At 41.2% G+C, this 27,244-nt stretch overlaps 1 long non-coding RNA gene across 1 annotated transcript in view; it reads right to left on the reverse strand.

Moving 5' to 3' along the window:
* Positions 1-12,572: 12,572 nt before the first annotated feature.
* Positions 12,573-27,244, reverse strand: part of LOC122928628 — a 45,144-nt gene continuing 30,472 nt past the window's right edge. Inside the window, exons 2-5 of the long non-coding RNA XR_006387907.1 lie at positions 17,693-17,776; positions 17,051-17,143; positions 14,570-14,602; positions 12,573-12,666 (exon numbers count right to left, since the gene is read on the reverse strand). This is a non-coding gene — a long non-coding RNA (uncharacterized LOC122928628). The remainder of the gene's footprint in view (positions 12,667-14,569; positions 14,603-17,050; positions 17,144-17,692; positions 17,777-27,244) is intronic.

The following is a 27,244-nucleotide window of genomic DNA, read 5'->3' on the forward strand; positions in this document are numbered from 1 at the left end:
AGGAAAAGATAATAAAGCACCTTAAAATTGAATGCTCCATTGGTGCAGCATGCGAACGCCAATTTGGAACGCATATGCGTTCCAAAGACCGAAAGTGATGTATTAAACCGGAAGTGACGTAGCGGGAGTGACGTACATAGTGCTGCTCCGATAACCGGAAGTTGCTCTGGAACGCAAATTGCGTTCCACACTGCGATTATAAGGTTTAGGAAAGCAATGCATGCGGCTTCCAGTCATCCCACTATTTTAATGATAGGAAATACCAATATTTTTAGTATGATGTTCCTCTTTTATATAATATTTCAGTCAGGATCTTATTAGAAGGAGGAATAGAACACCAATTAATCTGGGGGTAATAGGTCTAACCAGGAAACAATGAGGATTACAATTCTTAAAACTTAGGCTGGATCACACCGGACATGGCATTTTTTCAGCCATCCATGGGGAAAATGTAATTACAAAATACACCCCATTCCGGCAACATTATATACATTAGAGGATCACTTTTGATCCGATATTTTAGATGATGACAGGATTCATGATACCAATAAAGTCACCATTGGTGGTTGGTTTATTTAGAGAGAAGAGGGGGGAGCCACCCCAGAAAGGGAGGGCCCCCAATACGCGGACATTATGATTTAGTAGTCGTGTCAGAGTGGGCAAATACAGAACCAAAGGAGTATAAGCCCTTGACAAGCCATAATATAGGGAAATTATAGTCGTGGTCAAGTGGGCACTATTGAAAACATTGTAGTCGTGTCCAAGTGGGCAATCTGAAACAATGTGGGGATTATGATGGAAAGACCTTTAGGAAGGAGGAGTGATTGAAAGCGGGAGAGCACCTATTTCACAGGAAACAGCTAAACGATAATTGTTCGTTAAGACCATATGGACTGTACGTTTTTAATCTATATATCCACTGGCATTCCTTCTGTAAAATCTTTTTATCCCAATCTCCCTTACGTGGAGAGGGAGGAATGATGTTGATAATTTGGAATCCCAAGGATCTTGGATCGCCCCCATGGAACTCAAGTGCATGATTCGCCATAGGTTTGTCTTGTCTGTGTCTAATATCTCCTAAGTGCTCTCCCACTCTCCTCCTCAACTCCCTCTTAGTCTTGCCCACATAATTCATGGGACAGGAGCATGTTATCAAGTAAACCACTCCGCAACTCCTACAATTACCAAAATCCCTTATCTCAAAGGTTCTACCCGTTATGATACTTTTAAAGGTTTTAGATGTAGTGATGAATGGGCATGGTTTGCATCCACTACATTTAAATGTTCCCAACGGTCTCCTATCCAACCAGGTTCCAGAAGTTTTTGGTGTCGTGTAAAGACTGTGTACCAGGAGATCCCTTATCGATTTTCCCCTCCAAAAGGTAATCCCTGGTTTGGATGGGAGCACATCCACCAGGTCTCTATCTGTTCGGAGAATATCCCAGTGTCTTCTCAGGATTTCGAAGATTCTCTCATGGGAATCATCGTAGGTCCTGATGACCCTTATAGTCTGGTCCTGTGTTTTCTTCTTTTTGTGGGGGTGCAGAAAATCTTCTCTATTATGAGTAAGGGATTGTCTAAAGGCCTTTTTTAATGTTTCATCCGGATAGCCTCTATTTAAGAAGCTATCCCTTAGGTCCCTGGACTGTGTCATGAATGTTGGGGTATCAGTGCAGTTCCTTTTAATCCGGATGTACTGGCCCTTCGGAATGCCTCTTTTACTGGGTTCGGATGGAAGCTACCCCAGTGTAAAAGGCTATTAGTAGCCGTTGGCTTCCTAAGTGTTTCAGTACACAGTAGTCCATTCCTTTTAGAAATTTTGATATCTAGAAATGAGATCTCCCTATTATTAATTTCATAGGTAAATCTCAAGCCTATAGGATTGTTATTCAGCGATGTGACAAACGACTTAAAGGCAACCTCTGGACAATCCCACAGGAGAAAGATATCATCAATATACCTTCCCCAGAAGGTAATGTGGGTGGTCCATGGTTTCTCCACATCGCTGAATACAAGTTGGTTCTCCCACCATCCCAGGAGAAAATTTGCGTAGGTCGGTGCACAAGGACTACCCATCGCGGTGCCCCTGAGCTGGTGGTAAAAGACATTTTTAAACAGGAAGAAATTGTGTGTTAAAACAAATCTAAGGATGGAGATCATGAAGGAATTATGGGCCCTAAACTGGATGCCCCTAGTCATTAAAAAGGACTTGACTGCCTTGACACCCCATTCATGAGGTATACTGCTGTAGAGGGCCTCCACATCGATAGAGGCCAAAAAAGTATTTTCCTCTACAGCAGTATCCTGGGTTCACAGAAGGAGATCGGTCGTATCCCTTATGTACGAGGGTAACGCTGAGACGAATGGTCTCAAGACCTGGTCAATATAGATACTTGTATTTTGGGAGAGGGAATCAACCCCAGATACTATGGGTCTCCCTTTCAGCGGATCCACCCCCTTATGGATTTTCGGGAGTGTGTAGAAAGTTGGTATCTGAGGATTTTTGGGAGTCATAAACTTAAGCTCATCTGATGAAATTAATTTATCTTAAAATGCTTGCAGGAGAATCTGATCAAATTCTTCTATGAATATGTTCGAGGGATCGTCTAGTTATCGACCAGCATCATTGAGAAGGCCTTCGCACATTCCATTATACATAGCATGGTCCATAATAACGATATTACCCCCCTTATCAGCGGGTTTCACAATGATGCTGTTGTCTTTTTGTAGTTCAATAAGGGCCTCTCTTTCCTGTTTAGTAAGATTTGACCGCGGTACTTGCTGTGGTCTAATCTTTTCCAGATCCTGAATAACCAGTCTGGAGAAGATGTCAATTGCTAAGTTTTCTTTGGGGGGGGGGCGGCATTTTGTTGCTTTTAGGATGCAGTTTGGTGAAGGGGCCCAGACCATTTTGTTGGTAAGGACCATCATTATTGGAAAGGAGGAGTCTGGTATCCATAAGACAGTCTAATGGGATACCCAGTTTGGTACATTCCTCCCTATCATTGTTTTTATAAAACTTGTGCCAACGTAATTTGCGTGTAAAAAGACTTAAGTCCTTCACCCACGAGAATGTATTAAAATTTACCGTAGGTACAAAAGAAAGACCTTTTGACAGGATCTCTAATTCACAGGCTGTCAGTACCTTATTCGTCAGGTTGATAATGCATTTCTCATTCATTTGCACCTTTCCTCTTTCTGCATTGGATCCCTGTCCCTCAGGTGGTAGGGGGGACCAGCTTGATCCTCCCCTCCCTTCCCTAAAAAACTCGTGGGCGTCCCCCAACCCCCAACAACAGCACATGATTCCAAGGAAGATGAGGCATGTCCCCGGCCACTTCTCTGCCATCCTTTTCCTCCCCTTGGTCGAGAATTTCCTCTACCACGTCCTCTGTAGGGTAACTTAGATCTATTGTATCTCTCTGTGTCTGAGGAGTCTATATCAGTACTAGAATCCTCTATACTCTTTGTTTCAGATTTATCTCTCAGAAAATCAAAGGCTCGTTTTTCTCTAAAGGTATTCAGATCAGTTATAAACTGTCTATGTTTCCTCTCTTTGAATTGTGTTTGGAAATTCTCGACCGAGGTTTGGAGAGTGACTTCCTTCCTGTTGAAATCAGGGTCCCCCTTCAGTGTCAGAGCCAATTCTATCTGTTTGTTTAATTTAGTACAGGTGTTATTCAGAATTTATTTTTCTTCTTCAAGGAGGATTTTCATAAAACGTATTGAGCTATCGATTGACTCCTTTTCCCACTTATCTAGTAGTCCAGGAGAACTAGACCTCTGCGCCGGGACTAACCGAATTCTCAGTCCTTTAGGTATTATCCTATTTTTTATATAATTTTCCAAGGTGCGTGTTTCCCACCACGATTTAAGATTTTCTTTATAGTCGAGAAACAGATCCTTAAAAATGGATTTTAATGATAAATGTCCCCTTTTGTTGGAGGAACCCTCCTGCTCAGAGAAGACCCCCCCCCTCCTCCTCCAACCAACTATCCGTATTTATGGGGCCTTTAAGAAAGCCTGCCATCCTATTTGGTCGTAAACTCTACCACATCAAAAGACCGCCTAGAAGTAAATATAAGTGAGGGAAGAATAATTATCATGCGCTAGAACACCTTCACAATTAAAATATACCTTTTATTAATAATGAACTAAAATCTGGCCTACAGCCGGACTACATATAACAGGAGAGTCAGCAAGACATACAATACATTACTATAATCAATGAGACAAGGGGTATACTTGTAGAACATGTGACAACATCCAAAAAGGAATCCTTGACATGTATATAGGAGACAGCTGAGGAATCAATTGTGATACGAAAAATGACAATTATAGCTCAATGATGACCTGATATTGGTGGGGCCATCATAAAAAAACAGTAATGCAATATGGTCAATTGACTCGACATATATTCTGCAGTTAGACACGATTTGCTGAATCACTATGCATATATTCCGTGAAAATTCACGCGTTGCTGAAATACTGAAGAAAGGTTTTGTGGTTACTCACGGTTTGCTGAGATACCAGTAGGTATAGAACTTAACGGTTTGCTGAGATGTCAGTGGGTGTAGTTCTCAATAGCCAGGTGGGGAACCAACACTGGTGAATGAAGCAATCAGGTGAATATTTAACATTACTGATAACCAGGATGGTCCGGAGGCCGTAATAATAGTGCAGCTCAGAGACGTAATGTCCAATAGTCATTGAAATCCTATCCTACATGAATCCTTCCGTGACCCTAATTAAGCTCAGCCCAGGGACACCCCTTAAAGGTAGAGGTTCCCTGTCCTTGATCCCCCTATCCTCATTAACCAATAGTATATAACATAACAGACACACTAAAGAAAACAAAAGAAAAAACACAAATCCCAACATTACGTTTCCCCAGCCAGTATGACTTCTGGTTCGTCAGGGGAAGTGGAGAACAATACTCCAGCAGCAGTGTCTCACAATGGAGATTTTCAATTTAGCGTCCCTCAATCGAGACCCTCCAGGAATAGGAGCCCAGATGTAGGCAATAGATGACCGGTGTCCCCAGATCCTAATCAGCGCCTTATAAAGTATCCTCCCCCAGCTAGTCCCTCCCCTTTAGACAATTATTTACTTAGTATAGATTAAAGAAAACTCAGCAATTTACATCTTCTCCAGACTAGTTATTCAGGATCTGGAAAAGATTAGACCACAGCAAGTACTGCAGTCAAATCTTACTAAACAGGAAAGAGAGGCCCTTATTGAACTACAAAAAGACAACAGCATCATTGTGAAACCCGCCGATATGTATAATGGAATGTGCAAAGGCCTTCTCAATGATGCTGGATGTTACGGTCGATTACGGGACGATCCCTCGAACATATTCATAGAAGAATTAGATCAGATTCTCCTGCAAACATTTGAAGATAAATTAATTTCTTCAGATGAGCTTAAGTTTATGACTCCCAAAAATCCTCAGATACCAACTTTCTACGCACTCCCGAAAATCCATAAGGGGGTGGATCCGCTGAAAGGGAGACCCATAGTATCTGGGGTTGATTCCCTCTCCCAAAATACAAGTATCTATATTGGCCAGGTCTTGAGACCATTCGTCTCAGCGTTACCCTCGTACATAAGGGATACGACCGATCTCCTTCTGTGAATCCAGGATACTGCTGTAGAGGAAAATACTTTTTTGGCCTCTATCGATGTGGAGGCCCTCTACAGCAGTATACCTCATGAATGGGGTGTCAAGGCAATCAAGTCCTTTTTAATGACTAGGGGCATCCAGTTTAGGGCCCATAATTCCTTCATGATCTCCATCCTTAGATTTGTTTTAACACACAATTTCTTCCTGTTTAAAAAAGTCTTTTACCACCAGCTCAGGGGCACCGCGATAGGTAGTCCTTGTGCACCGACCTACGAAAATTTGCTCCTGGGCTGGTGGGAGGACCAACTTGTATTCAGCGATGTGGAGGAACCCTGGACCACCCACATTACCTTCTGGGGAAGGTATATTGATGATATCTTTCTCCTGTGGGATTGTCCAGAGGTTGCCTTTAAGTCGTTTGTCACATCGCTGAATAACAATCCTATAGGCTTGAGATTTACCTATGAAATTAATAATAGGGAGATCTCATTTCTAGATATCAAAATTTCTAAAAGGAATGGACTACTGTGTACTAAAACATTTAGGAAGCCAACGGCTACTAATAGCTTTTTACACTGGGGTAGCTTCCATCCGAACCCAGTAAAAAGAGGCATTCCGAAGGGCCAGTACATCCGGATTAGAAGGAACTGCACTGATACCCCTACATTCATGACACAGTCCAGGGACCTAAGGGATAGATTCTTAAATAGAGGCTATCCGGATGAAACATTAAAAAAGGCCTTTAGACAATCCCTTACTCATAATAGAGAAGATTTTCTGCACCCCTACAAAAAGGAGAAAACACAGGACCAGACTATAAGGGTCATCAGGACCTACGATGATTCCCATGAGAGAATCTTCGAAATCCTGAGAAGACACTGGGATATTCTCCGAACAGATAGAGACCTTGTGGATGTGCTCCCATCCAAACCAGGGATTACCTTTAGGAGGGGAAAATCGATAAGGGATCTCCTGGTACACAGTCTCTACACGACACCAAAAACTTCTGGAACCTGGTTGGATAGGAGACCATTGGGAACATTTAAATGTAGTGGATGCATAGCATGCCCATTCATGGGTAGAACCTTTGAGATAAGGGATTTTGGCAATTGTAGGAGTTGCGGAGTGGTTTACTTGATAACATGCTCCTGTCCCATGAATTATGTGGGCAAGACTAAGAGGGAGTTGAGGAGGAGAGTGGGAGAGCACTTAGGAGATATTAGACATAGACGAGACAAACCTATGGCGAATCATGCACTTGAGTTCCATGGGGGCGATCCAAGATCCCTGGGATTCCAAATTATCAACATAATTCCTCCCTCTCCACGTAAGGGAAATAGGTGCTCTCCCGCTCTCACTCCCTCCTCCCTCCTAAAGGTCTTTCCATCATAATCCCCACATTGTTTCAGATTGCCCACTTGGACACAACTACAATGTTTTCAATAGTGCCCACTTGACCATGACTATAATTTCCCTATAATTATGGCTTGTCAAGGGCTTATACTCCTTTGGTTCTGTATTTGCCCACTCTGACACGACTACTAAATCATAATGTCCGCGTATTGGGGGCCCTCCCTTTCTGGGGTGGCTCCCCCCTCTTCTCTCTAAATAAACCAACCACCAATGGTGACTTTATTGGTATCATGAATCCTGTCATCATCTAAAATATCGGATCAAAAGTGATCCTCTAATGTATATAATGTTGCCGGAATGGGGTGTATTTTGTAATTACATTTTCCCCATGGATGGCTGAAAAAATGCCATGTCCGGTGTGATCCAGCCTAAGTTTTAAGAATTGTAATCCTCATTGTTTCCTGGTTAGACCTATTACCCCCAGATTAATTGGTGTTCTATTCCTCCTTCTAATAAGATCCTGACTGAAATATTATATAAAAGAGGAACATCATACTAAAAATATCGGTATTTCCTATCATTAAAATAGTGGGATGGCTGGAAGCCGCATGCATTGCTTTTCTAAACTTTATAATCGCAGTGTGGAAGAGCAACTTCCGGTTATCGGAGCAGCACTATGTACGTCACTCCCGCTACGTCACTTTCGGTTTAATACATCACTTTCGGTCTTTGGAATGCATATGCGTTCCAAATCGGCGTTCGCATGCTGTACCAATGGAGCATTAAATTTTAAGGTTCTTTATTATCTTTTCCTTATAAATACAGTATTGTTATACATAAGGGGGCTGATAATTATACTATAAGGTATCGCTTATGATATAATTTGTTCTCCTTAATCTATACTAAGTAAATAATTGTCTAAAGGGGAGGGACTAGCTGGGGGAGGATACTTTAAAAGGCGCTGATTTTGATTAGGATCTTGGACACCGGTCATCTATTGCCTACATCTGGGCTCCTATTCCTGGAGGGTCTTGATTGAGGGACGCTAAATTGAAAATCTCCATTGTGAGACACTGCTGCTGGAGTATTGTTCTCCACTTCCCCTGACGAACCAATCAGAAGTCATACTGGCTGGGGAAACGTAACGTTGGGATTTTTTTTCTTTAGTGTGTCTGTTATGTTATATACTATTGATTAATCAGGATAGGGGCATTCAGGGAGAGTCAGATTTGGCACGAGGACAGGGAACCTCTACCTTTAAGGGGTGTCCCTGGGCTGAGCTTAATTAGGGTCACAGAGGGATTCATGTAGGATAGGATTTCAATGACTATTGGACATTACGTCTCTGAGCTGCACTAATATTACGGCCTCCGGACCATCCTGGTTATCAGTAATGTTAAATATTCACCTGATTGCTTCATTCACCAGTGTTGGTTCCCCATCTGGCTATTGAGAACTACACCCACTGACATCTCAGTAAACCGTTAAGTTCTATACCTACTGGTATCTCAGCAAACCGTGAGTAACCACAAAACCTTTCTTCAGTATTTCAGCAACGCGTGAATTTTCACGGAATATATGCATAGTGATTCAGCAAACCGTGTCTAACTGCGGAATATATGTCGAGTCAATTGACCATATTGCATTATTGATTTTTTATGATGGCCCCACCAATATCAGGTCATCATTGAGCTATAATTGTTGTTTATCGTATCGCAATTGATTCCTCAGCTGTCTCCTATATACATGTCAAGGATTCCTTTTTGGATGTTGTCACATGTACTACAAGTATACCCCTTTTCTCATTGATTATAGTAATGTATTGTATATCTTGCTGACTCTCCTGTTATATGTAATCCGGCTGTAGGCCACATTTTAGTTCATTATTAATAAAAGGTATTGTTAAAGATGTGTGAATTTTACTGTTAAAGATGTGTGAATTTTATTCTATGTGTTTGTATATCTAGGACTGCAATGAGTTAAACTTTTTCTTCTCCAAGTGCCTCCCTCCCACTCCTCTCATTGTCTCAAGCCGGAGAGGAAAGGGGGGGGGCAAAGTGCTGCGGGCAGTGTCTGATTTCTCACCTTTCTGCAGGTGTCCCATGGAGTGTGGTGGAATGTGTAAACCAATCATATGACTTGATGATATATGTTGTTCACTGCCTATAGAGAAGCACCTCTTTGAAGTGTTACATATGACGTATGCAGTAGTAGTGTTAGATTGTCCACCATTACAAAATGGAGTACCTTAGATGTTTACAATTAGCTTAACATTCCAAGGTGGTACACACTGCGCAGATGTTGAGTGTTATCTCTGTTTCTCTTATCTCTTTTTTCCCTTTGACCAATGAAACAATGGTTTGTGTCTCAGTGAGGACTGCCCTCTTCTGAAGAGATACATATGTCTACCTCATGTAATAAAGAGAGAGAGTAAGATTGCTTTGACCAACTTCTGTGTCAGTGTTCAGTCTTTCTACCATGCGTGGATATTAACCCCCTGAGGGTACATTTATTCGGAACACCAGAGTGTATCTTAAATGCCCTAATTAAGAGTGGCTTTAACAGTATATTTAAATTGGGAAGGTGTTCTAGTGCATTATAGAGACAGCTGTGTTTAATTTGCTATGCGATTATATTACTTTGCTTTTTTTAAAAATAAATAGAATAATTATAATAATTATCAAGTATTATAATTATTCTATTTATAAAAAAAAGGCAAAGTAATATTATCGCATAGCGCATTAAAAACATAGCTGTCTCTAGTCAACTTTCCTATTTGATTGCTAGAATTAACGAAGTTGACGAATATGGAGCTAAAACGAAGATGGAGACTATTTTGTTATCTTCGTTTGGAGGAATATGACGAATACATTCATCATATTCGTCATCTTCGCTAATTCTAGATATCAAACCAATAGGAAAGTTGCCTTAAGATAAAATCATAATACGCGATTATTTAAATCGCATATTAATCGCGATAACTAGAATAATGAAGAATATTCGATTTCGACGAATATTCAAGCGAATATTTGCTAATTTTGTTGAAATAGAATATGGAACCTCCCGCTCATCACTACTTGGGAGCAGACAAATCACCTTTACCAGGCTGAGCGGGCTCTTATGTGTCCCAAAATAAAGAAATACCAGCCTCATTTGAAGACTCCACAAAGCGGACACAGCCTGACAGATCTTGACATGTACATGGGTATATACCAACCACCTAATACATCTTGACACAGACGATTCAGCAATGCTCAGTTAAGGCTATAGCAGATCCACTGTTCAGTAACCACTTCAATCAAACCCAGGATCAGTGTGAAAACAGACCAGGATGGATGGCTACCTAATGGACTCCCCAAGCAAGCGTCAGACAGACATCTATCCTGGTCTGTTTTCACACTGACTCTCGGTTTGATTGCAGGAACTGAAATTCCTCATCATATTTTGGAATAACCAGGCTGGGGCGGAGGTTATGCGCAGCTTCACTGTATGAAAATTATTCAAATGCCTCTTCTGTCAGGTGAAATGGGTCAGATGACAGACAATCATAGAGAGGCTGCATTAACATGGAGGCATGTCTAATCCAGGGATGACAGTATGACACCAACCCCAAAAATACCCGTAGGCTTTGTGCTCCTTTGGGCACTTGTATCCTTTTAGCAGCCTCCTTTATTTCTAAGGTTAGGTGGCAAGCTCCATGGGAAAAGCAGTGTAATAGAAATAGAACCTTATTTTTACAAAACTGCAGCTTCTGCTTTGAGGCTTTACACCCGTTCTGATGCAGGAAAATTTAAAGAGAAATAGTTGCCTCACATCAAGTCTCATTGTCGTATTTTCTCTTTTGGTCGCCAGAGTTACTTGGTATGGTCCCCATGGTCTGTCTCAGTCCAATTCCAGGATTTGGGTCTTGCTCACAAGGCACTTTAACACCCCAAATCCTGAATTACATGATTTTCCTTTCGGGATTCCCCTAGGTCCTCCTGTCTCGGATTATAATCCTTGACCTAGTCAAAACTTACCCTAGGTCCTCCTTCCTTTAGACAGTACTTCTGGTTCACCTAGTCAGGACTTACGCACAGACCACCTTGGGGACTGGTCTATAATAACCAGGTCTATAATAACCTCACGGGGTGTCCCTTTTTTTTTTTGATCAGACAAGTAAATTATCAGTACATACAATACTGTAGTTTGTCACAAGAATATTTGCACCCGTAGTCTGCCAGAAGTGTCAGCAGGGACAAAGTAGCCTGCTCACACACCAGGCGAGACTCTGAGCAAAGAAGCAAATCATCAACATATTGTAACAGTACCACAGTCTGAGGAGGTTCCCAGTTAACTAATACAGACTGCAGGGCTTGGGTGTACAGAGTGGGTGAATTCTGTGCACCCTGTGGTAACACTGTCCAGGTATATTGATTGCCCTTAAAGGGTTTCTGTCATGAGAAATAACGTTATGTAGCTGACTAACATTAGCGATATGCTAATGTCAGCAGTATATAACATTATGCTTTATAGCTCTCTGCCTGCCGCTGTTCTCTTAAAATAAAGACTTTTAAAATATGCTAATGAGCCTCTAGGTGCTATTAGGGCATTGCTTCAGCAACAAGAGGCTCGGTCTACGCACCCTTTGGCACGCCCAGGTCCAGTTGATTGACTTTCGAGTTCTCCTTATCTTCCCTTAAATCCTGCGCCTGCGCCGTCCCATTTAGTATTCGATGCAGGCAAAGTGAGTGAAGGACGCGCTCCTGCTGCCGGCTTCCTCACTGCGGCGAAGGAAGTCCAAATCAAACTGCAGAGTTTAATGTGCACACAGAAAAAACTGACGCAGAAACAATGGCTGGATCAAGTAATCTGTTTATTGTTTGAAGAATACAATCTTATATCAGAATTTTACTGGCAGACGTCCAACAGCCATGGGCATCACATAACTTCAGCGAAAACCACAAAGACAGAGAAGCGAGACAGTTTCTTATCAGAAAAGGATGTGGAACTAGAACAGCAGAAGATAGCCTTTCTGAGAAGAGAGTAGGGGGGAGGGGTCAACTGCTCCCCCGCACCTGCACTTCAGCTGACATTTTCACTAACCACTTATTGAACTCTGGTTCAGAGGAACAAGATGGAGTTCTATTTCCCACACTACCAGTTAAACCAGCTAGTAACACATATGCTTTTTTCTAGTCTGTTTTTATGTATTGATTGTAGATTTTTTTATTTTATTTCCTGAACATTATTATGTTGGCTGCCATCTTGGCTGAGCTGTTCTTAACCATGGACCATAGACACAATGGTCAGGAAGGTACCCTATTAACTTACATGGGAGGGTTTTCTAAGCATGCTCTGTGACCTTTGCAGAGGAAAGAATAGATAAGATTTGACAATCACCTATATAGGCAGGATTAGAATGAGATAACCTTTTGCAGATACAAAAGGGGGGACATGGTGTCAGGGAACCCCCCCCCCACACTTTGGTATGTGCAAGGGCATATTTGGATGTGAATGGGTTAAGTTTGATCCTGCCTGGTTGATCCTGCCAGTAGCATATGCTTGTCTCAAAGATTAAGCCATGCACGTGTAAGTACGCACGGCCGGTACAGTGAAACTGCAAATGGCTCATGCTGGGCTGAACTTGTCCTCATGGGCACGTGAAGATCTTGATTGGTCTGCTGGTAACAGTCAGCACGAGTTACCTGTAAGAGAAAAAGATTTCAGTTACTTGCTGCGCATACAGAAGTTGACAGCGAAGAATCCGGACCAGCTCTGCGATGGAGGATCTCATGAGAAAGCTTGTCAAGAGAGCCGCATCTCAAGGTGGAGAAGAATGGCTGCGATCCTGCCTGTTGCTTGAATCAACCACAGTTAATCTTCCTCTGCAATCTACTAATGAGGGCTGCGCTGCTTTTCACACTGAGAGCGCTGAGCCAGTTAGGAATGCAGAGGTCATCCATGTCGATCCTCCTGATTTATCGCAGCCACATTCATCTCCACTGAGGAAGAGGATTCACAAAAACACAATTTCTCTCCAGTCTGGCACTCAAAAGGATCGAAGCAGAAGAAAACTGCTGTCACGGCTGAGGATGGGGAAAACCCTCAAGCGTGCGTTGGTGGAAGATGGTCGCTGCTTGACCAGGACGACAGGATTAGGGAGCAGGTCACCTCCTATCGCGTCCCTAACCTGACCCTAACTCCTAGCTGCATGGGCTGACCTTTAAGGTAGGAGGACCCATGCTCAGGAACCTCGGAGCCCTAACTCACCCTCCGACCGGTCCCTGGACTAGGAGTCAGGGTAAGACAACCTGTTCCTTCTGGATACGGAGGAACAGGAGTCTCACTGGCCAAGCTGCAAGGAAGGGAGAACAAGTACAACCTATGGCAATGGCAGGTACTTTCTACAAGCATAACACTCACCTGCCACAGACACAAAGCCTGGAACCCATGTGGAACTACTGACCACAGACAACAGGACTCAGCACACAACACACGGGAACCCAGGACCATAGGTGCAATAAACATACATACAACCAAACACATCTTCAAGACACCAAACGAGATATTATTTTGCTATGACCAGAAGGATGGCAAGTAACCAGGAGGATGTCTCCAGCCAGCATGACTGAAGCACCCTCTCTGGCTACTGCCTACAACTATATAGGGCCAAAAGGCCACACCCAACAGTCAGACACACCCCGTGACTCACACACACAGAAAAGGGAGTTAACCCTTCCAATACCACAGAAGGGAAAACACAACTTAAAGGGGAAGTGTCAAACTCAGGAACACACTGTGGCTGTTGCCGCAGGCAACGACATGGGTGGCAACCATGTCCAGGGAGTCAGCCCGAAGGCCGGGACACTGCCACCACATGTACACTATACAACCAAACGTTGCCACGGGCAACCACAGTGAAGGAAAGATGTCAGTGCACACCACACATAACACAGAGTGCACACCAGACATACAACAGTGCATCCAAACACGCACACAACTCCAAGGGGACCGCACACATAGCTGTTGTCCGCGGCAACCGCACTTGAGGCTAACAACAATATGCCTCCAGATGCGGTTGACACTACAACCCAAACCGCGGGCAACTGTATGCGGCTCCCAAGGAGTCACGGCCATAAACATGGTCATGACAACTGCTGCGCCACCTGGCCCGAGCAGTGTGTACAGCAACCGTAAACAACCTCATTCATCATCTGTTGGTTTAACGGCATCTGTTCATGCCCCCTGCCCTACTATTTTGCAGCATGATTTACAATTAGAGGATATAGATCCTTCTACTAGCAAATCCTCTCAAAGTAATTACTTGTCCTCAGCTATCCCAGTATCTGTTTCTGGGGATCAGTCTGCACTTTCATCTATTCCTAATATTCAGTTGTTCAAGGAATTTTTATCTTTTTTTAGAGCAGAGGGATAATGTGCGGGGATTAGATGTACCTAAAGTACCTTGGTCCCCCCCTGTTAATCATGCTGCTTCTGAGGGTCAGTTTAATTCGGATCAACATAGGATGGCTGGGAATGATAAATGTTTTTTCCCTTGTACTGACGGAAATAGTGGGGTTAAGGATATTTCTTTCAAATAAACTTTACCTTGTGTAATGTCTCCACTAGGTTTCCATTTATCTGCAAGTATAAAGGAAAAAATTTGGAACCGTGAATACATAGATTTATTAACTCTTTTACCATCTGTCAAAGATAGGAAGGAAGAAGATGATAAAAAGAAAGGGAGCACTCAGAAGAGCATTTTTGCCTGGATTCAGGCTTTTTGTATCTTTGCCGCAGTTTTAGGTGAAAAACACCCGTCTCTTTGTAGTGGTCTTTTTTTATCATTTAGAATCTGTTTTGGAGGCTTATAGGAGTTTTAGAGGTTCCGCTTGGTTTAACTACGACGAGTCTTTCAGACAAAAACTAGCAGTTTACCCTGACCTTCGTTGGGGCTTCAAAGACGTTGGATTATGGCTTAATCTTATGCTGCCTCAACGCTCTCATAATTTTCGCCTCCAATCTCCAAGGAAAGGCTTCTGTTTTGCCTATAATGAATCCTCCTGTAAATGGCAAAGTAATTGCAAATATAGGCATGAATGCTCTTTCTGTACAGCATTCATTCAAATGCTTCAAAAAGAATAGTAACAATAAAGAAGGAAATAAAACAAGTGACTCCTCTGAATCTGGAAAGATTAATTCAATGTATAAAATTCTTTCCAGACAGGGAGAAGGACCTTCTACTAACTGAAGGTTTTTCTGCCGGTATCTATGTGCCGGAATTTAAAGGCCATGGTTGTGTTTTAGTTAAAAATGTGTTTTCTGTCAATATTAATAAAAATAAAGTTTTGGAAAAAATTAATAATGAAATTGTGGAACATAGAATTGCAGGCCCTTTCTCTCCCCCCCCCCTTTCAACAATTTTAGAATTTCCCCTCTCGGTTTTGTTCCCAAGAAGGAGCCGGGTAGCTTCCGTTTGATTTATAATTTATCTTATCCACTTAATTCTTCACTTAATAACTCTATTGATAGGGACTCTGCTTCAGTGCATTACGCATCTTTTGATCAGGCTTTGTCTTTTTTAAGGAAAGCAGGACCAAAAGCGTTGTTAGCTAAAGTGGACATCAAATCTGCATTTAGATTACTCCCAATCAATCCGTCTGGATATAATTAATTAGGTTTTTATTTGGATGGTCTGTATTTTTATGACATGGCATTACCCATGGGTTTTTCCTTATCTTGCCAATATTTCAAGGCTTTCTCCACTTTCCTGCAATGGATGCTTGAGTCACATTATAAAGGAGGTTACACCCTGAATTATTTGGATGACTTTTTATTCATTGGCAATGCCCAGTCTGATTATTGTGCCAATTTATTAAAGACATTTAGACTCATATCTTCCTATTTCAACGTTCCTTTAGCTGAGGAAAAAACTGTTCCACCAACTACTTTTATAAAATTCTTGGGCATTGAAATTGATTCGGTCAACATGTTGTTTAAGATTCCTGTAGGAAAAATTAACTCCTCATTGAAAGTTTTAAACTTTTTGTTAATATGTAAAAAGAGCACTTTGAAGATATTGCAGTCTGTTCTGGGATCTCTGAATTTTATCTCTAGGGTTATTCCTTTGGGTAGGGTGTTCTCTAAGCGTCTTTATGCATCCATTGCAGGAAAAAAGAAGGCACATGATCATATTAGGATTACTGCAGCTTTAAAAGATGATATTCGTATCTGGATTAATTTCTTGGAAAATTTTAACGGATGTTCTGTTTGGCAAGAGGAGTTTATAGATTCAGATTCCTTAATGTTATTCACCGATGCTGCTGCTTCAATCGGATACGGTGCATTTTTTATCAAGCAATGGTCTGCAGAATTCTGGCCTAGCACTTGGAAGGATAAACCGTTTATGAAAAATATTAATTTTCTGGAATTGTTTCCGGTATTCGTTTACTAGAAATAAACGTATAATCTTATTGTCCGATAATAAGGGTGTTGTTTTTTCTATTAATTGTTTGTCTGCAAAATCTGTTGAAGTAACCACTACTTTAAGATTTATAGTTTTGTTATGTTTGGAAAACAATATTTGGCTCAAGGCTAAACATGTGGAAGGTAAACAAAATGTAATTGCCGACTCTTTATCTCGGCAGGAATTCCAGATATTCAGGAAGCTAATCCCGGATGCAGATTTGGAGGGGATCCAGTGTCCACCACAATTGTGGGAGATAATTCTTTCTTAATTTTTGACTTATTAAAAAATGCACTTGCAAGTAATACATGGGCTGCGTATTTGTCAGCTTGGAGATGTTGGGTGACTTTTTGCAGAGTCAACAATCATGAGACTTGGGATTCTAATCCCGAATCTTGTATCCATTTTGTTTTAGACCTCATTAAATCTGGTAAGACAGGTAGATACATTCAAAACATTTTGGCAGGCGTGTCTTACTTTCAAAAATGTTTTAATTTACCACCATTTTCTAATAACTTTGGTGTAAAACAATTTATTAAGGGAGCTGACAAGCTGGCCCCAGTTAAAGAAAGAATTATACCTTTATGTCCTGTTTATCTTAAAAAAAATTGTAAACTACTTACCTTGTTTGTGTTCATCTTCTTAAGAGTCTTCACTTTTTAGCACTGTATTTATAGTGGCCTTTTTTGGTGCACTTCGAATTTCAGAATTTGCAGCTGCAAAAAGAAACACAGAACCCCCTTTGTATTTATCTGATGCAAAAAAAATTACGATAAGGTCTGTATTTTTATAAAGAAATCCAAAACAGATCAAAAAGGTCAAGGTACTTGGGTGTCTTTAAATAAAATTCAAGATACGGTTATTTGCCCAGTTTTGGCTTAAAAAAAATGGTTAACTTTTAGGTCCAGTTGTATCGGGACATTATTCATGCATGTTGACCACTCCCCTTTAACCTTATACCAATTTAATTACATGTTAAATATGATATGAATAATTTTGATTGTCTAAGAAAAGGTAACTGTAAAAACACAGTGGCCTTTATATATCCAAAAACAATGTTAAATTTATAAGAATAAAATATCTTATTATCTAATCTGGCAGAGTCTCAGTCTCTTTTGTGTCTAATTTGGTTAGTGGTGGAATATGACACCATGAGTTAACCTTTTGCGGATACAAAAGGGGGGACATGGTGTCAGGGAACACCCCCCACTTTGGTATGTGCAAGGGCATATTTGGATGTGAATGGGTTAAGTTTGTTTACTTACCTGTAATGTGTGCTGGGCTGAACTTGTCCTAATGGGCACGTGAAGATCTTGATTGGTCTGCTGGTAACAGTCAGCACGAGTTACCTGTAAGAGAAAAAGATTTCAGTTACGTGCTGCGCATACAGAAGTTGACAGCGAAGAATCCCCCAACCCCACCCCCCCTTTTTGTTTTGTTTTCGTCACAGTGTTTATATGGGGTAATAGTCGCTCTTTGAGCGGACTAGTTTGGGTCTTAGACAAGGTTTTGGTTTTAATGAGTTCATATGATCTCAGTCTCTTTTGTGTCTAATTTGGGTAGTGGTGGAATATGACACCATGAGTTAACTGCATTAGTGATCTGTACAAACCAAAAAGTGGCACCAATTGTTAGGTATAGTGGCCAGTACAAAAACTGCAGGGTTTTTTTTGGTTTTAGTTTAAATAAAAAACGTGATGGCAAATAAAAAATAACATTATCAAAATTTTTCCAAAAAATGTTAAACATTAAAAAGTGATTTTCTGATGACACATTTAATTTAAATCTTCTCTTCACTGCACTTTATCCCCTGTGATAGTGTTACACTTCTTACATTGTTTCACATTCATTTAAATGCATTGTCTGACTTTTCACGCTTCTTTCAAGCAAATATTTGCATGTCACTAATATGAATGGCTTATATTTTGGCAAATGTAAATTGGAAATACAGTTTAAACACAAAGGCAATAGGAACTTTGCATTTGCATATCACATTGTGCAAAGATTTGTTTTAGGCCTCATGCACACAACCGTATTTTGTTACCGTGTCTGATCCGATTTTTTTGCGGATAGGATGCGGACCCATTCATTTCAATGGGTCCGCAAAAAAACGCAGACAGCACACCGTGTGCTGTCCGCATCAGTATCTCCGTTCCGTTGCTCCGCAAAAAAAGGATCCACAAAAAAACAGATGCCATACAGAACGTCATCCGTTTTTTTTTGCGGATCCGGAATTTGCGGACCGCAAAACACATACGGTGGTGTGCCTGTAGCCTTAGTTGTAAGATTTTTTTATTAAAATACCAATAAATTTAAAAGATTGCTGTGATCTCTACACTAGCTCAAAGAGGACTTTGGTGCCTAACCTTCATGCTTTGAATTTCTTAAAGAGGACCTGCAACCACACAATGCAGTGTAATCTACAGGAAACATGTTCCTGAGCAGGAGAAGCTGAGGAGATTGATAATGTAATTTTATGGGAAAAGATTCAGTAAATCATGTAATTTATACATTTAAGGGCTCATGCACACGATTGTATGTATTTTGCTGTCCTAAAAAAATACGGATGACGTCCATGTGCATTTCGTATTTTGCAGAACGAAAAAGCAGGCCCCTAATAGAAAAGCACTATCTTTGTCTGTAATGCGGACAATAATGGGACATGTTCTAATTCTTTGCGGAACGGAAATGTGGAAATACGGAATTTTTTTGTGGACCCATTAAATAAATTTTTCCGCATACTGTCCGCAAAAAAATGGAACTGATACGGAAAGAAAATACGTTTGTGTGCATGAGCCCCAAACTTGTACTTTTTCTGAACTTACGACTACCCTCGTGTACAGCTAACAATGATTGACAGCTGTCTCTGTGACTTAAAGGGGTTGTCCGAGTTATGGAAAAAAGCACTGTTAGGGCTCATTCAGACGGCCGTATGCTGTCCGCAAAAATACTGAATGCTATCCGCAAACTGATCCGCAAAAAAACGGATAGCATTCAGTATTTTTGCTGACCCATAGACTTCAATAGGGCCATGTCCTGATTTTCACGGAGAAGTATAGGACATGTTTCATTTATTTTGCGGAACCTTGGAATAGAAAAGGGCCCCATAGAAGTGAATAGGTCAGCATCTAATCCGCAAAAAAACGGATCCGCATTTTTGCGGATAGCATACGGCCGTCTGAATGAGCCCTAAATCTGATAGTCAGCGATATATAACTAAGCTAAGCAAGTTTTAGGCAAAAATACATAAAAATCTATTTCCTCATTTCCCTGGTTCTCTTCGGGCCCTTTGTTTACTTGCATTAAAAACAATCTCTGCCCCTCCCCCTGCACTGCTAATGGAGTGAATACAAGTACTGCCCTGAGTGACATGTCTGCCTGCAGGGAGACTCAGCAGCATGTTGTATGTGTAGAACTATAAGTCCCAGCTGTATAATGACACTGCTAAGGGAGTGAATACAAGTGCTGCCCTGAGTGACATGTCTGCCTGCTGGGAGACTCAGCAGCATGTTGCATGTATAGAACCACAAGTCCTAGCTGTATAATGACACTGCTAATACACACAGGATCTTCCCCCTACCTGCAATGCTCTGCAGAACTTCTCTTTCAGATTCTGTGCCCAACATTTGTCTCCTCGCTGCCTGCTGCTACACCGTAAACACTTCAGCCCTGAGTCTGTGCAGCTGAAGGGGTTAAGAATCCTGGGAGAGAACAATAAGCAGTAGCCAGCAGTGTAGGGGGGCGTGGCCAGCACAGTGACGTCTAGTGTACAGATGTCTCAGGCTTGTACATGAACATTATCAGAGCAGGGAGAGAAGATGACATAACAGGTCATGTGACCCTCAGTGAAATCTGAGAAACCAGCTACTGGAGATAAAGTGAGTTAATTAGAAAGCTGTTGCATTTGCCTAGTTAGAAACATAGAAAGAACAAAAAAATAACTCAGATAACCCCTTTAAATCCCAGAACCATACAGCTACAGCGCACTTATTGAGCGGGTGCAGGAGCTGCGTCCACCGAATCAGCAGTAGGGGTCCAGCTGTTCCCATTAGTCATGCCCCTGCTGTATGTGCCAGCATAGGTGAAAACACTGATGCCGATGCATTAACCCTAGCTGTGCCGCCGTCAGCGCTGACCGTGGTGTGTGCAATGTTTGTGGAGTGCTGCCTTACATGTAAGCCTGTGAGACCCAACCCCCAGGTCTCAAAGGCAAGCAGGCTATAGGTGTATTACACTGTGTAATACACTTACAGACAATAGATTACAATGTAGATGTATTGTAATGCATTGTAGAGGGGATCAGACACCCAAAAGTTAAAAAAAAGTAAAAAAATAGTTTTACACAATAAAAGATAAAAAATTTCAAGAAAAGAATTAAAACAGTGCCAAAACAGACATTTTCTGGTCACCTGGCCTGACAAAATGTGTATGCAGTGGCCAGGTTTGGGATGGCCCCCAACGCTACGCTGAGTCCCCCTGGACACCATTGAGGTGTCACCATATGTTGCTGCTCTCCGGAAGGGATGATAAGGCATGGTGCACCCCAATGGGAAATAAGTCCAGAGAGTCAGGGTCTGCTGTAAACCAGGGTGCTTCATTACTGGAGGAATTCAGGTACAAAACAATACAGGCGATGCATTAGGCTGGCTCCAATCTCCTCCCTGGAAGAAGAAGGGTTTGATACTGAGGAAAGGCCTGGGCTAGCTGTCCCTCTCTCTTTTCAGAAGGCTGGAACCCTGGTCCAAGGCTGGTGATCCAGGGTCTGTGGCAGTGTATCCCCGTCTCAATGTCTTTTTGGTCACTCAGTTGTCTGGCAAAGTCTCCTCCCCTGCAGAAGAAAGGCTTGATGTTGAGGAAAGGCCTAAGCTGGCTGTCCTTCTCCCTCTCTCTCAAAGGGCTGGCATCCTGGTCAAGGGCCCATGGTCTGTAGTTCAGTAGTCCAGAGGGCTCCTTGGTCACAGGACTAGCGACTCATGGTCTGTCACTCAGCGTCCCCATCTCAGCGTCTTCTTCTGGTCACTCATGCAGGCTGGCATGAGTCTTCCCTCCAAGCATTGGTCCCTAACTGCAGCACTCTAAGGGCTCTGACTGCTCTCCTTATATACACTTTCTAGCTAGACTAGAACCTTCTAGTGGGAGGGGTAGAGTGGAGAAACTCAGCACAAACAAATATATTGTTTCAACTCCCTGCTGGTATAGACTTACATTAGAGCTTCAATGATATTCAAAGGCAATGACAGAGGTTTTTCCAGACAAAATCAAGTTTCCAGACATAACAACATAGGTAAAACCAGACACTTAAAAGGTCCGACTGTCTGCTTTTAGTGGTAAAAAAGCCTGGGTTTTTCCCTCTAAAACAGGGTGGTAAACAAGTCTGGGATTTCCTTCCAAAACAGGGTGGTAAACAAGTCTGGGTTTTTCCCTCCAAAACATGGTCTTCTTTAACCCATTCAGGATCCTGCCAATTTTCACCTTAAAGGGAACCTTTCATCAACTTTATGCTGCCCATACTAACGGCAGCATAAAGTAGAGACAGGTGAGTTGATTTCAGCGGTCTGCCATTTAAAAGTTAAAAGTGGTTGCCGAGAACCAACATCACAATCATTGCAGACTGGGCCTGGAAAAGAGTCACGGCCACCTCAGAAGAGTCATGGTTATTCATAAATTCCTGCTCTCTCTGCCCACCTGCTGATGGCTGAAAGTATTCTACCTAGTTTTCTCCCTTTCTCTCTAGGAGAGAATTGCCAATCATTAGCAGATGGCAAGAGATTATGAATAACCATGACTCTTCTCAAGTAGATTTGACTCTTTTCAAGGCCTGGGCTGCAATGATTATGATGCTAGTTCTCAGCAACCACTTGAATTTAGCTCATGAGTGACACACCGCTGAAATCAGCATTTTTGTCACTATTTTATGCTGCCCTCAGTGAGGTGTGTCACTTTATGTGGTGATAACTTTAAAACACTTTTACCAATCCAGGCCATTCTGAGACTGTTTTCTTGTCACATATTGTACTTTATGACAGTAGTAAATTTGAGTCAAAATATTTCATTTTTATTTATATAAAAATACCAAATTTATTTAAAAAATTGGAAAAATGAGCAAATTTCCAACGTTCAATTTCTAAAATGTTATAATAGATAGTTATACCTCCAAAAATAGTTATTACTTTACATTCCCCATATGTCTATTTCATGTTTGGATCATTTTAAACATGACATTTAATTTTTTGGGACATTAGAAGGCTTAGAAGTTTAGAGGCAAATCTTAAGATTTTTAAGAAAAATTCCAAAACTCAATTTTATAAGGACCATTTCAGATATGAAGTCACTTTGTGGGGCTTACATATTAAAAACCATCCATAAATGATCCTATTTTAGAAACTACACCCCTCAAGCTATTCAAAACTGACTTTACAAACTTTGTTAACCTTTTAGGTGCCCTACGAGAATTGAAATTTCAAAATGTCACTTTTTTTTAGCAGATTTTAAATTTTTATCTATCTTTTCTGCAACACATCAAGGGTTAACAGCCAAACAAAACACTAAATCTATTACCCTGAATCCGGAGCTTACAGAAATACCCCATATGTTCTCAAAAACAGATGTATGGGCGTACTGCAGGCTTCAGAGTGGAAGGAGCACCATATGGCTTTTGGAGAGCGGATTTAGCTGGAATGGTAATAGGGAGCTATGTTGCATATGAAGACACCCTGAGGTGGCCCTACAGTGGAAACCACAAAAAGTGACCCCATTTTGGAAACTACACCCCTCAAGGAATCTTGCAAGGTGTGCAGTGAGCACTTTGACCTGAAAGGTGTTTCCTAGAATTAGGAAGCACTTGGCAGTGAAAATGAAAAGTTGCTTTTTTTCAAAACAATAAGTTGCTTTACACCCACATTTTTCACTTTCCCAAAGGGTAATAGGACAAAATGCACCCTACATTTTGTTCCCCATTTCCCCCCGAATATGGCCACACCCCATATGTGCTCAAAAAATTATGTCAAGCTGCAAAATATGGAATTTTCTGACCTGAATTGGCAGACATTGATTTTAGGTGCCATGTTGCATGTTAAAACATTCCTCAGGTCACCAGAAATTAAAAACCCCAAGAAGTCGCCTAATTTTAGAAAGAGCAGCCCCATCCGAAAGGGTACTTTTCAGCAAACTGGTGTCTCACAGAAGGCAGAAACACATGTTAAAGGATTTCAAAGCACACATTTGTGAAAATGAAAATTACTAGCAGACCCAGATTTTTCACTTTCACCAGGGGTTAAAGGAGAAAATGTACCCCAGTATGTGTTCCCCATTTTCTCTCCATTTAGGAAACACCCCATATGTGCTTGTAGCCTGCTATATGGGCGCACAGCAGGCAAACAGCAAAATATGGATTGCTGGCAAGCCTGAATTGGCAGACATTTATTTTAGGTGCCATGTTGCATTAAAAAATTCCTGATATCCCCAGAAATTAAAAAACCCAAGAAGTGACCCCATTTTGGAAAGAGCACCCCGTATGAACATTTTAAGGGGTGTAAAGGGCACTTTTGACCTAACAGGTGTTCACTGAAATGAATATGTAGTGGTTGGTGAAAAGTGGATCTGTAAGCTATGCAGACTAAGTCAGAGATATAAGGTGGTAAAACTACAGGGTACATACATCATGGATGAAATTAAATTAATACTCCATGGATGAGTGGTAGATTTTAAAACACTTGTTAATGCACAGACCAGGTTTTTCAGGGCAGCTTTTGCAGTCGTCAGTGGTGTCTTTCTTATCCCACTTTTAGAACACACCCTGCATCTTTTTTGGGTCCTTCCCTTCCTTGCTGTCTGGGGGACTTGACCTGGAAAATGTTGCCCTGGTACAACATGGGCGCCATAACTTCCTGAAGTACTGGGACCCTCCCTGGCCTGGCTTTGAAAAATTAGGGCCTTGATAACCACCTCTTGGAACTGAAGGAAAGTTCCTGTGTGGCCTGTAGATTGAAATAGCATGTACGCATTGCACATTGCCATCTGTACAATGGGTACGGCCAGCTTTTTGTACCACACTTTAGTTTTTCGTGTGGCACTGTAGAGCTTCAGAAGTTGATCTGAAACATCCACCTCTCCCATGTGCCTGTTATAGTCCAGGATACAAACTGGTTTGGGGGTTGTGGTACCTCATACAGGAGCAGGGGAGCTGGTGTTAGTGTGAATGGTGGTCAGTACAAGGACATCCCTCTTGTCCTTGCACTTAACCACCAGCATGTTATCATGGAGGAGAGCCCTACTTTCACCCATTCTCAGTGGTTGCCCTACCATGGATCTAGGGAGGTCTCTCTGATTTTTGGGCAATGTGCCGCAAACCACAGTACCTCTATCAGTTAGGGACATGAATAGGAGTATGCTGGTATAATAGTTATCCACATAGAGGTGGTAACCCTTATCCAACTACTAGGATGGGGGGCATTCTGGGAGTTCTATCCGGGAATCTTTCCCTTCGTAAATGCGGAACTTGTGGGTGTACCCGGAGCTACTCTCACAAAGTTTGTATATCATTATGCCATACCTTGCCCATTTGCTAAGCTGGTACTGGCAGAATCTAATCCTCCCTTTGAAAAGTAATAGGGACTCATCTACACTGACATTTTTATCTGGGTTGTACACCTCAGCAAATTTGCTGTTAACCCCTTAAGGACTCAGCCCTATTTCACCTTAAGGACTTGGCATTTTTTGCAAATCTGACCAGTGTCACTTTAAGTGGTGATAACTTTAAAACGCTTTGACTTATCCAGGCCATTCTGAGACTGTTTTTTCGTCACATATTGTACTTCATGACACTGGTAAAATGAGGTCAAAAAAATTATTATTTTTGCATAAAAAAATACTTAATTTACCACAAATTGGGAAAAATTTGCAAATTTCAAAGTTTCAGTTTCTCTACTTCTGTAATACATAGTAATACCCCCAAAAATTGTGATGACTTTACATTCCCCATATGTCTACTTCATGTTTGAATTATTTTGGGAATGATATTACATTTTTTGGGGATTTTACAAGGTTTAGAACTTTAGAAGCAAATATTGAAATTTTTCAGAAATTTGCAAAAACCCAATTTTTAGGGACCACTACAGCTCTGAAGTCACTTTGCGAGGCTTACATAATAGAAACCACCCCAAAATGACCCCATTCTATAAACTACACCCCCTCAAGGTATTCAAAACTGTTTTTACAAACTTCGTTAACCCTTTAGGTGTTGCACAAGAGTTATTGGCAAATAGGGATGAAATTTGAGAATTTCATTTTTTTGCCTAATTTTCCATTTTAACCCATTTTTTCCACTAACAAAGCAAGGGTTAACAGCCAAACAAGACTGTATCTTTATTGCCCTGACTCTGCCGTTTACAGATACACCCCATTTGTGGCCGTAAACTACTGTACGGCCACATAGCGGGGCGTAGAGTGAAAGGTGCGCCGTTTGGTTTTTGGAAGGCAGATTTTGCTGGACTGGTTTATTTACACCATGTCCCATTTGAAGCCCCCTGATGCACCCCTAGAGTAGAAACTCCCTAAAAGTGACCCCATCTAAAAAACTTCACCCCTCAAGGTATTCAAAACTGATTTTACAAACTTTGTTAACCCTTTAGGTGTTGCACAAGATTTAATGGAAAATAGAGATACAATTTCAAAATTTCACTTTTTTGGCAGATTTTCCATTTTAATATTTTTTTCAAGTAACAAAGCAAGGGTTAACAGCCAAACAAAACTCACTATTTATGGCCCTGATTCTGTAGTTTACAGAAACACCTCATATGTGGTTGTAAAACGCTGTACAGGCACACGGCAGGGCGCAGAAGGAAAGGAATGCCATACGGTTTTTGGAAGGCAGATTTTGCTAGACTGTTTTTTTTTACACCATGTCCCATTTGAAGCCCCCCTGATTAGCACCCCTAGAGTAGAAACTCCCAAAAAGTGACCCCATTTTAGAAACTACGGGATAGGGTGGCAGTTTTGTTGGTACTAGTTTAGGGTACATACGATTTTTGGTTGCTCTATATTACACTTTTTGTGCAGCAAGGTAACAAGAAATAGATTTTTTGGCACCGTTTTTTTTGTGCTATTTACAAAATTCATCTGAAAGGTTAGATCATGTGTTAATTTTATAGAGCAGGTTGTCACGGACGCGGCGATACCTAATATGTATACCATTTTTTTTTATTTATGTAAGTTTTCCACAATGATTTCATTTTTAAAACAAAAAAAGTTTTAGTGTCTCCATAGCCTAAGAGCCATAGTTTTTTCAGTTTTTGGGCGATTATCTTGATGAGATGGCTGTTTTATTGGCACTATTTTGGGGTGCATATGACTTTTTGATCGCTTGCTATTGCACTTTTTGTGACGTAAGATGACAAAAAATTGCTTTTTTTAAACTTTTTTTTTTTTTTTTTACGGTGGTCATCTGAGGGGTTAACTCATGTGATATTTTTTTAGAGCCAGTCCATACGGACACGGCGATACCTAATATGTATACTTTTTTTTATTTATGTAAGTTTTACACAATGATTTCATTTTTGAAACAAAAAAAATAATGTTTTAATGTTTCCATAGTCTAAGAGCCATAGTTTTTTCAGTTTTTGGGCGATTATCTTGGGTAGGGTCTCATTTTTTGCGGGATGAGATGACTGTTTGATTGGCACTATTTTGGAATACATACAACTTTTTTGATCACTTTTATTACCTTTTTTGGGAAGTAAGGTGGGCAAAATTTCAATTTTCTCATAGTTTTTATTTTTATTTTTTATGGCGTTCTTCGTGCAGGGAAAGTAACATGACCG

This window comes from Bufo gargarizans, chromosome 1, assembly GCF_014858855.1.
Source record: "Bufo gargarizans isolate SCDJY-AF-19 chromosome 1, ASM1485885v1, whole genome shotgun sequence".
Taxonomy (NCBI): Eukaryota; Metazoa; Chordata; class Amphibia; order Anura; family Bufonidae; genus Bufo; species Bufo gargarizans.